Source organism: Corylus avellana, chromosome ca10 (genome assembly GCF_901000735.1).
Source record: "Corylus avellana chromosome ca10, CavTom2PMs-1.0".
NCBI classification, from domain to species: Eukaryota; Viridiplantae; Streptophyta; class Magnoliopsida; order Fagales; family Betulaceae; genus Corylus; species Corylus avellana.
The window spans coordinates 15,169,825-15,188,365 of NC_081550.1; the positions used below are offsets into that span (position 1 = coordinate 15,169,825).

Below are 18,541 nucleotides of genomic sequence, written 5' to 3' on the forward strand. Positions count from 1 at the left end.
TGTCCATCACATTTTTCTCAATGTGCATGACATCAAGATTGTGCCGTAATAGATTATCTTTCCAATACGGCAACCTAAAGAAAACACTTTTCTTCTTCCACAACACGTTAGCAGTACTAGTATCGCCTTCTCTTTCTGTCGCCCCCCTCTTCTTTCGTTTCTTGTCTTTTTTCTTTTTATCCGCCCTTGCCTTACCGGCATTCTCATCTCCATATGCCATATCTTGCAATTGTCTAAGAATTTCATCTCCACTTGGCACATCTGGGGCACATTCAAATTCTTGTTTGCCGTCAAATGTTGTTCTATTTCTCCTCCACGGATGATCAATAGGCAAGTATCGCATGTGCCCCATATAACAAAATTTCCTGCCGTGCTTTAACCGCCTGGACCTCGTCGAGTACATACAGCAGGGACATGCCTTCTCACCCCTGTTAGGCCACCCAGACAAATCTGCGTATGCCGGGAAGTCATTAATTGTCCACATCAACTGAGCTCGTAGCACAAAATTCTTTTTTTTGGACACGTCAAATGTGCGTACACCTACAGTCCATAATTCTTGTAACTCCTCAATTAAGGGTTGTAGGTAGACATCTAGATCCATTCCAGGTGACTTTGGGCCCGGGATTATCAGCGATAGTATAAATGAAGTTTGTTTCATGCACGTCCAAGGAGGCAAGTTGTACGGTACAAGCATTACAGGCCAAGTCCTGTGGGATGTGCTCATGTTTCCGAATGGATTAAATCCATCCGAGGTTAGACCAAGCCTGACGTTCCTGCTGTCCGCCGAGAAGTCTGGATGCAAATTATCAAATGCCCTCCACGCTTCACCATCGGCCGGATGCCTCAATACACCGTCCTTAGTCCGGCCTTCTGCATGCCACCTCATGTAAGGAGCAGTATACTCTGACATAAACAATCTCTGTAGTCGTGGTATAAGTGAAAACCACCGCAACACCTTCACCGAGCGTTTCTTACTCGATGATATGGGTTGCCCATCCTCATCCAACTGAATTTCATCCTTCCACTTAGATACTCCACAAACAGCACATGTATCCAAATCCTTATTGTTCTTCCAAAATATCATACAATTATTAGGACACGCCGGGATCTTCTCATACCCGAGGCCCATGTCCCTTAGAAACTTTTTTGCCTCATATGTATTAACCGGCAAAGCTTCATCACTAGGAGGCAACAACTCATTGATGAACTCAAGAAAAGATGAAAATATTGCGTTACTAAGTCCGCCAACACACTTTAAGTTGTACAGATGTACAGTAGCACTAAGCTTGCTATGTTTGGTCCCATCATGAAGTGGCTTCTCTGCCTTCTTAAGCAAGTTACTGTACTTTACTATGTCACTGTCGTCGGCTTCTTCATTCATAGTTTCTTCATTCCCCTGCACCGCAACTTCAGGCTCACAATTGTCTTCCATGACATCGTGCATGCCGAATAGATCACGCAACATTGACCGCATGTTCTCACCCTGTGCTGCGCCTAAACCCTGATCCATGTTCGTGGTAGACGACGTAGAGACTGCAACAGGATCCCGGACAGGCCTCTCCCCGTGATAATACCAGGTTCTGTATGCAATCATTATTCCCTTACCCCCTGTCAAATGGTCAAATACCAAATCCGGCGGGTGGCGCTGCTTATTACGACACACCTTACAGGGGCAGTGAATTTTTCCATCAGGGATTGTGCAGTTCCTAACTGCAAAGTCCACGAATGATTTACACCCGTCTCTGTATTCCCTTGTACCCCTAGACTGTGTCATCCAACTCTTGTCCATAGCGTTAAGTACTGGGACCCTAACTGAATAAATTAAATAAATCTAAGTTAGTTACTTAGATGTTCTTTTATTTTTTGTGGTTCTTTAACTACATCGTTATAATTTTTTTATTTTCACTTTTAATAAACAAACACATAAATTGACTTTTAATTATAACATCTACATAATCTTAATGTGCAAAACCTAAGTAAATTACATATGGGCACCCTAAATAAACTACATATAGCTAGTTAGGTTAAATGTTGGTTTTCTTTTTTTCGTTTAATAAACCATTTATGCATTTGTATGGAAAGTGTAGATGAAATCCAATATCCAGCTTCAATTCAAATGTTCGTTGTTTTTTACTTTATACGTACGCATATTAGTAATGACATACTTAATTATTCTAAGTTTTGTAAATGTAAACATTCACATACGAATCATATATATAGATATGCCGTTGTTAATCAAAACCTACACAAAATATGGGTCTACATCTAAATGCAAAATTCTCCAGAAAAACATAATTTCAAACTACCAAGGTACGTAATTGTACATGCATGCATGGAAATACATTAAACAATATTCTCACCATATACAAACCAAACATGTCAAACTATTCAAATATATTACAAAACATATATCTTAAACAAATAAATTACTTACTTAACCTATAAAATTAATTTACATTGTAAATTACATTTTTTTTATATAAATTAATTAATTATCTATTAAATAATTTAATTAATATATATATAATTAATCTATAAATATATAATCTGTATATATATATTTGCAGATTATGTATATATATATATATATATATAGATATAGATATTACGAAATATATAATCACATATATAATCAGATATATAAACCTATATATAATTTTCTGTGTATATATATATATATATGTATATAAACCCATATATATATATATATATATACCTGATTTTCGAGTAGGAGAACGAGTGAGAGCGTGAGAGAGCCTGCCGAACTCGAGGTTGTGGTCGCCGGAGGGAGTAACGGCGGTGACGTGTGCTGGCGAGAGAGAGAGCCACCGAGAGGGAGAATACCACGTGAAAAAAGCGAGAAATGGTCGGGGTCAGACAAATGCTGCAGAGGCGCGCGAGGGGCTGGGTTGAAGGAGAAAAACCAAATGGCGGGTTGAAGGTTGCAGGCGGAGGAGTTGGGCGCGGGGAGAGAAAGAAATGGGAGAGAAGAAGATGCAGGAGACGTGGCGGAAGGGAAAAAAAGAAGAAAAAATAGGCGGTAGGGGCGCGACGTGAAGTCATGGTTCATACTCATAACAATTACTCTGACACCATATTAAATTACTACTTATCTTAAAAGCTTAAATTTATGAAAAATTGTTGATTTAATTATTTAATCAATATTTTTATAAACATAATAAAAGGCAGACCTTCACAGTCCAGTTCTTATCCACTAGAAGATTTGATGACTTCAAATCTCGATGAATGATTGGTGGATTGAAATGGTGAAGATAATTCATGCCCCGGGCCTGTAGAAGGATTAAACAATGTAATAGTCCATGAACCACTATGAGGAAGATATTACAAGATCGACACATTGACACAAATTCATGCAACTCAAAACTTAGAAAAAAGTAACAAAGCAGACATAATACTTGAGAACCCCACAAAAAGAATCACTGACAATTTAAAGCCAAAAAGAAATCCATAAAAGTATTCGATACTTACTATATCCAAAGCCATATGAACCCGCCGTCTCCAATCTAATTTGGTTGTGTTCCTCTGTAATAAGCGAAACAAACTTCCACTGCATCAATGGAATATAAATATATAAGAGACACCCATTATGGATATTGTTACATAGGTGAACATGAAGAACATAAATCAAAACATCATTAATATGGAGCTTCAAAAAGGGAAGTCGAGAATGAACCGTGGAAGGAACTCTGTAACAATGCAGAGATGTTCAGCTGAAGTTACAGCTCCCATAAATAGCAAAACATTTGGATGTCGAAGTCTTTTCATAAGAGATACCTTCAGAAACAAAACCATATCTTAACATCAGTGTTTACTCAAAAGGAGGTTGGTGTGTAGTAAAGAACCCCAGATATGGAGTGGGCTTCACATATGAATAAGATTCAAGCTAATATGTCATTATGTCCCAGTTACATAAGCAAGTACAACAACAGGATAACTTGAAAGCTGACCTCTTGTCTAAAGGAATGTATTACATCATCTGAATATTCTTGCTTGGAGAATACCTTGACAGCAACATCCTGCAGTAGTATGGATACAATTTGAACCACAAACAGATAATAAAAGTCACAATCTCCTTCGCCTTCTTGTTTTTTCTAATAGAAAAAGATAATTAAAAATGAAAAAAAAAAAATTCCCACTTTATACACAAGCATCATCATTTTATAAGAGTAGAGTGGCGTCCAGGCATGCACATTAAACAGGACTTGGGTAATTTGTATAACACTTTATCCTATCATGCAAAACATGCAGGCTGGAAACCCTAGGCATAATCTATGGACACAAAAGTCCTGGACTCAGCTAGCTGGAAGTCAAAGCTTCAGCATCTCGTCTCAAATAACATAACCTGGACTCACAGTTTGGTATTTGTGCATTCACATAAAATTGAAGTTGATTCAAGCAATAGGACGGGGAAGGCGCAGCAGGAAAAAGGCGCGCCTTCCCGAGGACCTTTTTGACGTGCCAAGTGGCACGTCAAAAAGGTTCTTGACGTGCCACTTGGCACGTCAAGCCTATCTATACATTTTTTTAATTTTTTTAAAATTTAATTATAATTATATAATAAAATCTTATTTCTATTAAAATTATATTTCTTTTATTATATAATTTTTTCCTCTTATATAACATATTATCCATTCTCTCCAATTAAAATAAATTAACATCTACAATAAATAAACAAATTAATATTCTAGATGTATAGATAATTAAATGTATCAACTAACCGGCCGCATATGTTGTGTTTGTCGAGTTCATATGAGTTTTGCAGGTCTTATAAAATAAATGTATCAAGTATGACCCATACATTTTTAGAAAAATAATATGTGTAGTTATCATATTAATATTACTAGACTGATCAATTTAAGCATGCATCATATACATATATACCAATTAATTTATACTAATATGATAAACTATATATAATTTTCCTATCCAATCAAAATTAATTTTCTATGCCAATTAACATTAAGTGTTGTTTCTTACATATTTTTTTATATCATAATTAAAATTATTTTTGATATATATATATATAATTAAAATTAATATTGTTTTTGACGTGTCATGCTTGACATGTCAAAAGTTTTTGACGTGCCATGCATGACACGTCAAAAGTTTTTGACGTGCCAAACATGGCACGTCAAAAACTTATTATTTAAATGTTATATATATTACATTATTTAATCTATTTTCATAAAATTTTATTTATTTAAATGTTATTAAAATAGTATTTACTCTATTAAAATAATTCAATAATAATTATGTTCTTTTCCATAGTATATAGGCATAAATCAAGCATGAGAAATAATGACATACTTCTATTATATATTCTCGGAACAAGCTTCTAATATTTGCCTGATAAATCAACATATTGCAAATATCTTATATAAAGATCTCGATATATATACCAATTAATTGTCAATAGTAAGTAATTATCATGTCTCTAAAATGTAGCTCAATCGGCTGGGGATTACGTATTATAAAGCGAAGGTTTCTAATTAGAATTCCCCTTCCCTTCTTGTGTGGACATATAAAAAATAAATAAAAATAAAAAATTCGGGGATTTAGAATCACTAAAGAGATAAAATGAAAATACATATATGCATGTCACGAGCATTAATGGTACGTATATGATCTAATCCGTTGAGCTTCTCTTCCGCGCGCCACATGCATATATGCAATGAGCAAAGGGAAAAGAGGAGTGCTAGACTTACAAACAAATTTTATAGAAAAACTTTTACAAACTGATGTGACACAATATAATTAGGTTTTTCAAAATTTGAACTTATCTTATATCTAATTATATTGTGCCACATCAGTTTATAAAAATTTGTTTGTAAGCCTAACATTCCTCAATGGAAAATATGTACTACACAAGGTTGTACGTGCAGGTGCAGGAAAAATAAATATTAATTTTTGAGATATCAGAAAAAAAAAATGATAATTATTATTTTCTATGCCAATTAACATTAAGTGTTGTTTATTACATATTTTTTAATATCATAATTAAAGTTATTTTTGACATATATATATACATATATATATTTATATATATATAATTAAAATTAATATACTTTTTTGACGTGTCATGCATGACACGTCAATAGTTTTTGACGTGCCATGCATGACACGTCAAAAGTTTTTGACGTGCCAAACATGGCACGTCAAAAACTTATTATTTAAATGTTATATATATTACCTTATTTAATCTATTTTCATAAAATTTTATTTATTTAAATGTTATTAAAATAGTATTTACTCTATCATATATATATTTATTCGTTCAAATTAAAATTAATTAGAGAATAAATAAATAAACAAATTAATATTCTAGATGTATAGATATATTAAATGTATCAACTAACCGGCCGCATATGTTGTGTTTGTCGAGTTCATATGAGTTTTGCAGGTCTTATAAAATAAATGTATCAAGTATGTCCCATATATTTTTAGAAAAATAATATGTGTAGCTATCATATTAATATTACTAGACTGATCAATTTAAGCATACATCATATATATATATATACCAATTAATTTATACTAATATGATAAACTATATATAATTTTCCTATCCAATCAAAATTAATTTTCTATGCCAATTAACATTAAGTGTTGTTTATTACATATTTTTTTATATCATAATTAAAATTATTTTTGATATATATATATATATATATATATATATAAACTATTTTCATAAAATTTTATTTATTTAAATGTTATTAAAATAGTATTTACTCTATCATATATATATATTTATTCTCTCCAATTAAAATTAATTAGAGAATAAATAAATAAACAAATTAATATTCTAGATGTATAGATATATAATTAAATGTATCAACTAACCGGCCGCATATGTTGTGTTTGTCGAATTCATATGAGGTTTGCAGGTCTTATAAAATAAATGTAACAAGTATGTTTTATATATTTTTATAAAAATAATATGGGTAGCTATCATATTAATATTACTAGACTGATCAATTTACGTATGCATACATATATACTAATGATAATAAACTATAATTTATACTAATGACAATAAAAATTAATTTTTTATGCCAATTAACATTAATTGTTTGTTAATGCATATTTGTTTATATCAAAATTATTGTTAATTTTTTTTTTATTAAAAAAAGTTTTTGACATGTGGAATTGACACGTCAAAAGTTTTTGACGTGTGAAATTGACGCCAAAATTTTTGACGTGTCAATAAAAACTTTCGACGGTCAATTTCACACGCCAAAAAACTTTTTGATAAAAATCACAAAAATTTTTTTGACGTGCTTTCTTAGACACGTCAAAAGTTTTTGACGTGGCAAACATAAGTTACTGTTTGCCACGTCAAAAAACACATATTTTTTTGTGGTGTGGAGTTTTGGTGTCGTAGGATATTTTGTATTATTAATTCTTTCATTTGTTCATGTAAGGATTACTTCATTCATATTTGTTTTCATTTATGCCTCAATGTAATTACAATCCTGAGTCAAGCTAATGTTTCAAGTTGATGAATTTGTAAACCACCTAAGGTTTTTTTTTTTTTTTTTTGGTTTTTAATTTTTTTATTTGTTGCATAATATCCTTTTAAATCTAGTGTATCATCCAATTCATAAATTAATTGTTCTTCTACTGACTTTTATTGATGCACTTTCAGCTTTTCATATTGAAACAATGACAAGTGATTGTTCTCCTGTTCATTGAAGCTCTCTGTGTTTGTAGGAGGATCAGACGATGTTGTTGCCAAAGGTTAGATCCCTATATATATACCCTCTTTTATCTTTGACTTTTTTATTTTTTATTTTTTGCCTAGGCCATAATCTTCTTATCAACCAATAGATAACATATCATATATACACACATTGTACTACACAAAGGTCTGGTGTACTACCCTCAAGAAGTTTTATAAGACGGAATATTGGTCTTTAGAGAGTTCTGGTGTCAATACCATTAACACGTCAAAAATTGGATTTTGACATGCTGAAATGCCACGTCAAAAAATTGAGTAGTTTTTTGACTAGGGATTTTTGACGTGTCAATACCATTGACACATCAAAAACCCCTTATGACGTGTGCTTTTTGTTTTGCCACGCCAAAATTTTTTTTGACGGGGTGAAGGTTCACCTCGTCAAAAATGTTTTTGGCGTGTTGAATCCTGACATGGCAGTTTTGCCACGTCAAAAAATTCTTGAGAGATTTTTTGACGTGTTACGCCGTTTGACATGTCAAAAATCCCTTCTTCTTTTCTCAATTTAAATATTTTTTGTATTATTTACGTATTAACCTGATATCCAAATCAATATATCCAATATCCATTTCAATATCAATATATCAAATACAAATCCATTCCAATATCAATATATCCAATATCCATTCTAATATCAATATATCCAATATCCATTTCAATATCAATATGTTCAATACAAATCCATTCCAATATCAATATATCCAATATCAATATATCAAATACAAATCCATTCTAATATCCAATACAAATCCATTCCAATATCCAAAATCCAAAATCCATTTCAGTATCCAATATACATCCAATACATACATATCCAATATCCAATATATACATATCCAACATCCAATACATATCCAATATACAATATCCAATATCAAATAATACATATCCAATATCTAATACATATCCAATATAGCTAGCTAGGTTAAATGTTGTTGTTGCTTTTTTTTTTTTTTTTTCTTCTTTTACTATAACATTTATGCATTTGTTATATATGGGGACCGTAGATAAAATAAATCCAGCTAGCTATGTTATTTGTTTTCTTTTGTTTGTTACTTTGTTTTTCGTTCTTAACATTTACATACTTATTCTAAATTTTCAAAATCTAAGCATAAATTAACGACCAAAATGGATATGCATTTGTTATTAGTTATTTATTTTTATTTTTTTTTGGTTTAAGCAAGTTTTATGGTTTTTTTATGTACGTAATTTTGCATGCATGCATGCAAATACATTAAACAATATTCCCACCATACAAAACATATATGTCAAACAAATAATACAAAACATATATCTCAAACAAATAAATTAATTAGCTAACATGTAAAATTAATTTGCTAATATAACTACATCAATAATATATAATAATATACACTGTAAATTATATATTTATATAATTTATTTATTATATAATATATAAATAAATAAATCAATTAGTGTATATATATATAATATATTTAATAACCCACTATATATATATATATATACCTGATTTTGGAGAGCCGGAGAACGCGTGAGAGGCCGCCAGAGTTTGAGCTCGTGCTTGCAGGAGGGAGCAGCGGCAGTGACGGCCGGTGTGAGAGAGAACCACTGAGAGAGAGAGAGAGAGAGAGAGAGAACGTGAAAAAGAGAATGGCCGGTAGCGAGCTAGGAGTGTAGTGAGAGAGAGAACGTGGGTGAGAGAAAGAAATGTGGAGGGGAGGGCTGTGTGAAAAACGGCCGGCCAGAGCTAAAAAAAAGTTGGCGGAGGGGAGGTTTGGTAGCGCGGGGGAGAGAAAGAAAGAGAGGGAAGGAAAAAGAAAGAAAAAAAAAAACAAAAAAGAAAAAGAGAGGGAAGGCGCTACCCCAGCTGAAGTTGCGCCTTCTCGAAGAGCTTCTTGACGTGTCAATACAGACACATCAAGAAGCATGTGGCACGTCAAGAATTATATTATTGCAATATAGTTCTTGACGTGCTACATGTGGCACGTCAAGAATTATACTGAAATAATTGAATATGTTTTTTCATACGTTTTTTAAATTATATTGAAAAAATATAATTTGCTTTTTTATCTCCCCTTTTAATATGTTTTTTAGTTGTCCAAGTTTTTCCTTTCTCCTTTTAAATTATATTTAAATAATCTATTTTTTTTTTTATAAAAAAAAATACTACATTAACTCTCAGTTTATAAGGTTAAGTATTTAAATTATTTTATTATTAACATATATTTTAATTGCATAACATCTATATATATATCCCAAATTTTCTTTTAAAAATTTAGTTCTCAAATGATATGTCATCATTTTATGACGTGTCAACATGGGACACGTAAATAATTGCAAGATAAATTTATAAAATTTTCATTTATATCATTTTTTTTTTCTCTTATATAACACATTATACATACAATATACTTAAAACTAATTAGAGAATAAATAAATTAATATTCTAGATGTACAGATAATAAAATTCATTTTTTTTGTGAGGGCTCAATAATCCACTCACCAAACATTATATTTTGTGTTGGCGAAGTTCATGTGAGGTTTGCGGGTCTTATAAAATAAATGTATTCTGTATGTCCTATATATTTTTTAGAAATTAATATGGCTATCACATTAATATTACTAGAATGATTTATGCATGATCATATCATATCATATTAATGAAATGTTTGATTCATATGCATGTGATAATATTAATTGTACAATAATATGATTATGATATTAATTGGCCGGTATACAATAGTATGATTATGATACTAGCTAATTGGCATGCATGTGATATATATGTATACATATATACCAATTAATTTATACTAATATGAAAAAATTAATTTTTCATACCAATTAAAATTAATTTACTACCTAATTTTTTACTACCTATAGTTAAAATTAATTAATTTATAGTTAATTATAATTTTTGACGTGTCGAATAAAGACACGTCAAAATTCGTGTCTAAACCCAACACGTCAATAAATTTTTTCTTGACGTTTTAATTTAGACACGTCAAAAATTATTGACGTGGCAAACTTGAGTTACTGTTTGCCACGTCAATAATGTGATGGTTTTTTGTAGTGTCTCGAAACACCCGTATTTGCATATAGTTCATCGTTTGTTCTTTTCATATAAGCAATTACATCAAAGAGTGGGAAAAGATCAAAATGTTAGATAGGTGCAGAATAGTAACAAAAATCGCACCATCTTCTTGTTCTTTACATATTACCTACAATTCTGAATAAATAAATAAAGGAGTGAATAGATTCTTTCACTAATTAATGAACAATATTGATCAAATTTTAAGTGAACAATTAAAAGAGCAACAATAGTCCTTTTTTGTGTGGCCACGCTCTGAAGCTTCAACATCTCTTTATGGCTCATCAAAGAATTAGAGATCAATGGAGACACAAATGTTATCTTTGCCTTTTGAAAATGCAGACGTAAAGGCAATAACAATCCAGAATTACAACCTTAGAACAATGACTTTTGTATCATTTATATTGCTGCGATTACCATCTCTACAAAAAGTAAGAACACTAGAGAGTTGCAGTGCCAATGAGTGCCATATCCCTACTAGTAATACCAATGTGAGAGAGAGGAAAAAAAAAGATCTCTTTCTGAAGGCTATACATTTTCTCACAAAGATTTCATCAAACACATGGGATAGCTTGAACATTCACAACCAGCAGCAACTCAAATCAAACACATTGTACTGGTTCTTTTGGCACCTAAATGCTGCACCAAAAACAAATTCGAGAATGTTAACAATCAAAACCAGCTACACACAAAGGGGAAAAGAAAAAAATCCATTCTTGTCTATGGATCTGAAGGTGGGGTCAATTCCATAGATTGTGGGAAGGGTGTCGTCGATGATTGTTGATGAGGAAGAAATCCCTAGCAAACGAAAAAGCTTTAAAGACGTTTTCTTTTGTTCAGAGAAATAGGGAAAGAAATCCATCAACGCATGCCAACGTCACGTCCTGCAGAGAAAAGTCATTCAATATCAGCGTTCTTTTTTTTTTTTTTCTTTTTTTCTTTTTATATGAGATAATTTATATACTTTACTTGTTAATTTTATACTACTTAGTGTGCATATATATATATGCACACTAAGTAGTCTAAGTTAGTAAATTATTAATTTTGAATGATAATTATATAATTTATATGGTATTATCTATCAAATAAATAAATAACTAATTAAATAAGAAGTAATGAAGTATCAAATATGAATCATATGATAAATTGATAATATAGATATAAATATATATCTAACGAGCCATTATTCATTGAGAGACTCTGCCTTTTTCTGATCTAAGTCTTCAATAGTTTGATCTTCAAAGAATACGACATCTCTGCTTCGTATAATTTTCTTATTAACTGGATCCCACAATCTGTAACCAAACTCTTCGTGCCCATAACCCATGAAGATACATTGCTTGACTTTGCTATCAAGCTTTGACCTCTCATCTCTAGGAATATGGACGAATGTCATCCAAACACTCTTAAGTGCTCAAAAGAAACATCTTTCCCTGTCCAAACCCTTTAAGGAATGTCACCATCCAAAGAAACTGAAGGAGAAAGATTTATCAATTCAACTGTTGTTCTCATTGCCTCACCCCAAAAATGTTTAGGCAATTTTGCATGAGAGAGCATACACTTGATTCTCTCATAGATGATTCTGTTCATTCTCTCTGCTACGTCATTATGCTGCGGAGTCTTGGGCATAGTTTTCTCAAGCCTAATCCCATGGCTTTTGCAATACTCTTCAAATGGTCCTCTATATTCACCACCATTGTCTGCACGGATGCATTTTAACTGCTTTCAAGTTTCTCTTTCAACCTTCACATGAAAAACTTTGAACACACTCAATACTTGATCTTTGGTTTTCAAAGCAAACACCCATGCCTTTCTAGAGTGGTCATCAATAAAAGTCACATAATAAGTGCACCACCTAGAGTTTTAGTGTTCATAGTGCAGACATCAGTGTGAACTAAATCAAGAATAGTAGACTTGATAAAGAGGATTTTTGAAATGAAACTCTTCTTTGTTTTCCAACAAGACAATGAGTATATGTCGTTAGTGACATACCTTTATTATTAGGTAGGAGCTGTTCCTTGGCAAGAATCTGAAGTCCCTTTTCACTCATGCGACCAAGCCTCTTGTGCCATAGCTCAGTGGAGTTTTCATTCTCAACAACAATTACATCTCCCTTAACTAGTCTTGCATCTGTTTTGTAGAGAGTGTTAGTCTTCTTTCCCCTAACTAAGATAAGAGAACCCTTACTCAGTTTTCACTCTCCACCTCCAAGGTAATTATGGTAGCTTTTGTCATCAAGTTTCCCAATAGAAATCAAGTTGAAGCGTATTTTAGGAACATGTCTGACATCCTTGAGAATCAATTTGCACCTAATGCTGGTTTTTAGCTGTATATCTCCCATGCCCACAACTTTACATTTTGCTTCATTTCCCATCCCGACCCAACCAAAATCGCCACTGGTGAAGGAAGAGAAGAAATCTCTATGTGGAGTAATATGAAAAGATACTGTTGTATCAACTACCCACGTAGATTCATCATATGCGAGATTAGCATAAACTTCATCAAAAGCAAATACCACATCAACATTAAATGCAACTGTTGCAGTGTCTTTTCCTTCTTGACGTTCTTCGTCTTTTCCTTTTAACTGTTCCCTTTTAAACTTTCTGCAATCTCTTCTTATATGCCCAGGCTTGCCACAGTGAAAACATTTTATGTCTATTTTTGAGTAGGACTTACCTCTTGACTTGTCACGACTGTCATACCTGTGAGGTTTTCTGGCTTTACTTCTCCCCCGCCTTTCTATAACAAGTACCTCTAAATGAAAAGAAATACCTTGCTCTTTTCTTCTTGCCTTTTCATTGAACATGTTGTCTTTTACCATACCCATAGTTATCACAATGTTGGGAGCCAAATTACTGAGTGACACCACTAAGGTTTCCTAACTGTCTGGTAAAGAACTCAACACAAGTAATGCTTGCACCTCATCATCTAATGCAAGTTTCATGGTAGACAGCTCATTCAACAATCCTTAGAAATTACTCAGATGCTCCGTAACACTATGCCCATCTTTGTACTTCAAATTCACAAGCCTTCTTATCACAAAGGCTTTGTTTTGAGCAGTCTTTTGTTCATAAAGACTCTCCGACCTTTGTCAAAGACTATAAGCATCAACTTCTTTGGCTACATGATGAAAGACACTTTGATCAACCCACTGCCTGATATACCCAACAGCTTTCCTATTCAATTTCTTCCAATCATTGTTGGTTACAACAACTGGTTTGATACCTTTCAACTCAATGGGGTCAAACAACTCGTTGTATACAAAATATCTTCCATCCTAGTCTTCCAAGTTGAATAATTGGAAGCTGTGAGTTTAACCATACTGTTAGATGACTCTTCCATTTAATTCATACAATAACTCTACACGAACAATGAACCAAAGGCTATGATACCACTTTGTTAGGGGTGAACACCAATTTAAGATGCTCAGCGGAATTATCTAGCCCTCTCTGTGCAAATTAAATAGTCATAATAGCATAATAATAAGGGTTAATAACTTTTTTGGTACACGGGTTTTGATGTTTTTCAATTTTCCCCCTTAGATTTTAAAACATGACAAAACTAGTTCTTCAGATTTTAGAAAAGACCGAATCACCACCTCCAGTTTGAAAAATTTTATGGGAGTGGCTGGCCACCCCCAGTTTGACCTTAAGGGTCAGCCAGTTAGGGGGTGGGCGGCCACCTCCATAGAATTTTTCAAATTGGAGGTTGTGATTCGGTCTTTTCCAAAATCCGAGGTACTAGTTTTGTCATGTTTTAAAACTTAGGGGAAAAAATTAAAAACCCTCAAAGCCCAGGTACCAAAAAAGTTATTAACCCTAATAATAATAAAGCAACCAAAAAGTAAGACACCAAGATTTTTACATGGAAAACCCTTCAATGCGAAGGTAAAAACCACGAGACCTAGTCCATTCAACTCTTCGACTATCAACAATTATGAGTTTACAATTTTCTTTCCTAGATAAATACCTAGAGATTATCACCACAACAAGAATATTTGCATTCTTGGATTAAACATAAATTTATCACCCTAAAGGTGGATTCCAACAAGCATAAAGAAAGGTCTCACCAAATAGGTATTAGCAACCAAGCGAGTGGAGAGGAATTCCAATGATCGACACCAGTCAATATGTAGCACTCGTCGTCAGGAACAACATACTAAAATTGCATCAAGATCGGACCACAAACGACCTTTGAACCTCTGATGAATGCCCCCTATCTCATTTTCTTTCTCTCCTGCGCCACACTCTTTCTTTTCTTCTTTTTCTACTCTCTTGCGCTTTCTCACGTGTGTTCATAAGCATAAAATGCTTTTCCTTTTATATTGCACACAAAGGGTAGAAACCCTTTGTTGCTTGCCACGTGGGTTGGTCCCCCATAGAGAGGGACCACCCCAACAATCTCATAATAAATCAAAGAGATAAAATAAAAGAGATGAAAGATAAAGATAATTAAGGTAGTTTGTGTAACACTCTGCTCCAAGTGGATATGGTCTACTTTGGGCCTTAGCTCGCGCGGTTTTGTTATTGAATTTACTTCAAAAGGCCTTATACCATTTAAAGAGAGTATTCTCTATATAAACACATCCCCTTTCTCACACCTCGGCAATGTTTATCAAGATTAAAAAATTTTGAGTAAACAATGCATGGGAGTTGAAACATATAATGCAATTTTCTTTTTAAGTATATGCAGGACAGCAAGAGAGATCTTCTAATTAAGGTTGCTTCTTACAGAGATGTACTGGCTTTATGATAGACCAACTTTACTTGCAAAGGAAAAACTCATTTTTTACCTGTAATGGCAGGTATATGTTTGATTGTGGTTTGTTTAGATGTTTTTTAAGCTTGATTAATGTGTAGGTGAAACTCTTTCTGCTGGACTGGTAGATTCATCTTTGCTGTGTTTGGGTACTTTTGTTTACTTATTTCGGTGAAGTTTTCACTGATTTTGTCCTTCCAATTTTGTTTATCTGAAAACATGCAGGAAATGGGTTTCATATCCAGAAGTGTTTACTTGAAGTGTTTCATAATAAAAGTTTCTTGGCCATGTAGGATATGATCATTGTATGGATCAGTATTCCTAGCCATGAAGATTGAAGAACAAGAAAAATGATGCTCAAAGTCTTATTGCAGAATGGTCTTACAAGTGAAAGAAAAATTGTTAAGTTATGTGAATATGCTGCAGAAAACCCTTATCTGATCTGAAAGGTATTGAATCTATCATCCAAATTAGTATTAAAATTAGTGCGCTCGTTGTTGAATATTGGTGCTTCTTTTCAATGAACAGATAGCAAAGGATCTTAAAGAAAGGTGCTACAAACTTTTTCCTTACCCTTATCTCTCTTTTTCATATTATTCCTGAATTTTATGTAGCTTTGTTAGCTTATAAGTTGGCTTTATTATAAATTCTTAAGACTCATTTCTAGCTTTATTATAAATTCTTTTCTAGATAATCTTTAAAACTTGAAAATACTATCAAAATATGCCAAACAGAACAGAAATGAAGGACTGTTCTGTTTAATAAAACCTTAGATTATGAGCAACAATCATTGCATTTTATACCCTCATGGTTCAGGCTCCTAAAGCTGAAGTATTGGTATGTTTCTTATATAAATTGAGATTGGTATTAATTGCCATGTTTCTCTTTGGGATCTTCAGTTTCTAAATATCATGAAGATCATACAATTTCTTCATGATTTTTTCATAAAACTCATGCGCTGATCTATATAGTTCCAGATATATATGTAGATCAATGCTTCATTTTTCTGAAAACTGCATTGAATTCATTTCTGTTGAATTTCTTAATAATTTAGTTTGTCTTGTGTAGATCACCTGATTCTTGTTATATTGGGTGCTTATCCCTTCATTTAGACCTCACTTGAATGTTATATTAATGAGCCCAAATCCCAAATGTTCCACTAGGTAAATCCATTTAATTTTACTTGTGCTTAATATCAACTAAAGCTCCTAATTATTTTAATCATGCATAATCCAGACTTAAAAATCTGTGGAAATCTATTGACTTCAACTAATTTACTTATTGTGCTTGAATATACAGATATACCAAGCCCATTTAGACTGGTTTGGAGGGTGCACTTGGGATGCATCAATCTGAAACTTACTCCATAGGTTGAAGGACCTGTTCTGATCTTGTGTTCTGTTTTCACAGCAGAAATCTGTAAATGTAATGATACTTGGGGTAAATTTTTGTAACGAATTTTATTTAGTTGTAAAGTAATGATATTTTTATGAAGTGTTTAATATTTTATTTGGTTAGCACACTTTGGTAATAATTATGAATCATGCTTTGCTACAGCTCAAGTTAAAGCAAAATAGCGGAAACTAATTTTTTTTTTTTTTTTTAATAAAAGATTAGCTTTGACTAAGAGTCAACGCTAATGATGAGCCCTTAGCATTGATCGATGGGTCGACGTTAATGATATATTATTACATAGCGTCGACCATTGTGTCAATGCTAATGATATATTATTAGCGTTGACCCAATAGTCAACATTAATGATTGTTCATGAGGGTCGGCCAAATGGTTGACACTAAAGATATGTCATTAGTGTCGACCCATGAGTCAACGCTAATGAACTATCATCAGCGCTGGCATATGATTTTGGTTCTAAACCCATTAACATCAACTCAAATATATTATAAACGAGGATATTTGTCGTCGCTGTTTGGTCATCATTATCTTCGAAAATGAATGTCGACATTGATTGATGATCATTAGCGTCGAAGTATTAGCATCAACGTCATTAGGGTTGACGTGTTGCCGCTGTTAATCAATAGTGTCAAGAATTGGACTTTTAGGGGCGACAAATTAATGTTGCCACTAAAGAGATTTTTTTTTTTTTTTTTTTTAGCAAGCCTATAGTGCCCTTTTAGCCGACTGCCCCAATTAGCGTGAATTTCAGATTTGAGTCCCTTTCTAATGCAACCGGACCCAAAAGAAGATTGTCCACCCCAAAGGAGTGGATAGCCAATCGGGAGTGGGGGAGAGGCAAATAATAGCTCTTGGGGCCACTCATACGAACATACCTACTCTTTAGAAAATTTGGGGTGGGGGAGCTTAAAGCGTAGGTCCACCTCTGTCTAATGTTTTCATGTGACATAAGCTTCCATTAAAACTGCTAACTGGTGGACCTCCTTTAAAACTGCTAATTTGTAATTTAAAATCAAAAACCACTGATCTGATTTTATAAAGAAGCAAGCCACAAAGATTGATTTCTTATTTTTCCCAAACAGTTAACTACCAAGGCATTACCATGCACCTCTTAGAGAACGTACAGTAATCATGTTGCCAAAAGTTTGACCCAATTACCGACCCATTTTCCAGCTCTACTTAGGGTGTATTTGGGACTGTAATTTTATAAGAATAATCTACATTTTTAAAAGTTATCGTAAAACATAAGACGTTTGGTATTGAAATATAAAAAACACTTAATATAAAATAGGAAAAAAATCAGTAATTTCTATAAGCAGGCCAAGCTAGAAAGTACTTATTTGAAGAAGCACGAATTTATAAAAAAATCATAATTTCCCATAACAAATATTTGATAAAAAATATTTTTTAATATGATTTACTAAACGCCTTTACAATTTTAAAAAGCAGCGATTTCGAAAACGTGATTTTTTAAAACGCAAACTTTTTAAAATTATACTTATTAAAATCGCAATTCTAAACGGACCTTTAATTATGTC

The 18,541-nt window shown here is 32.8% G+C and overlaps 1 long non-coding RNA gene across 1 annotated transcript; it reads right to left on the reverse strand.

Annotated features, from left to right (window-relative positions):
• Nucleotides 1-3,190: 3,190 nt before the first annotated feature.
• Nucleotides 3,191-4,110, reverse strand: LOC132164718 (uncharacterized). The gene is made up of 4 exons (XR_009438410.1): nt 3,969-4,110; nt 3,695-3,795; nt 3,490-3,568; nt 3,191-3,290 (listed from the first exon to the last, which is right to left on the reverse strand). It is a non-coding gene; the product is annotated as an uncharacterized LOC132164718 (long non-coding RNA).
• Between the last annotated feature and the right edge of the window lie 14,431 nt (nt 4,111-18,541).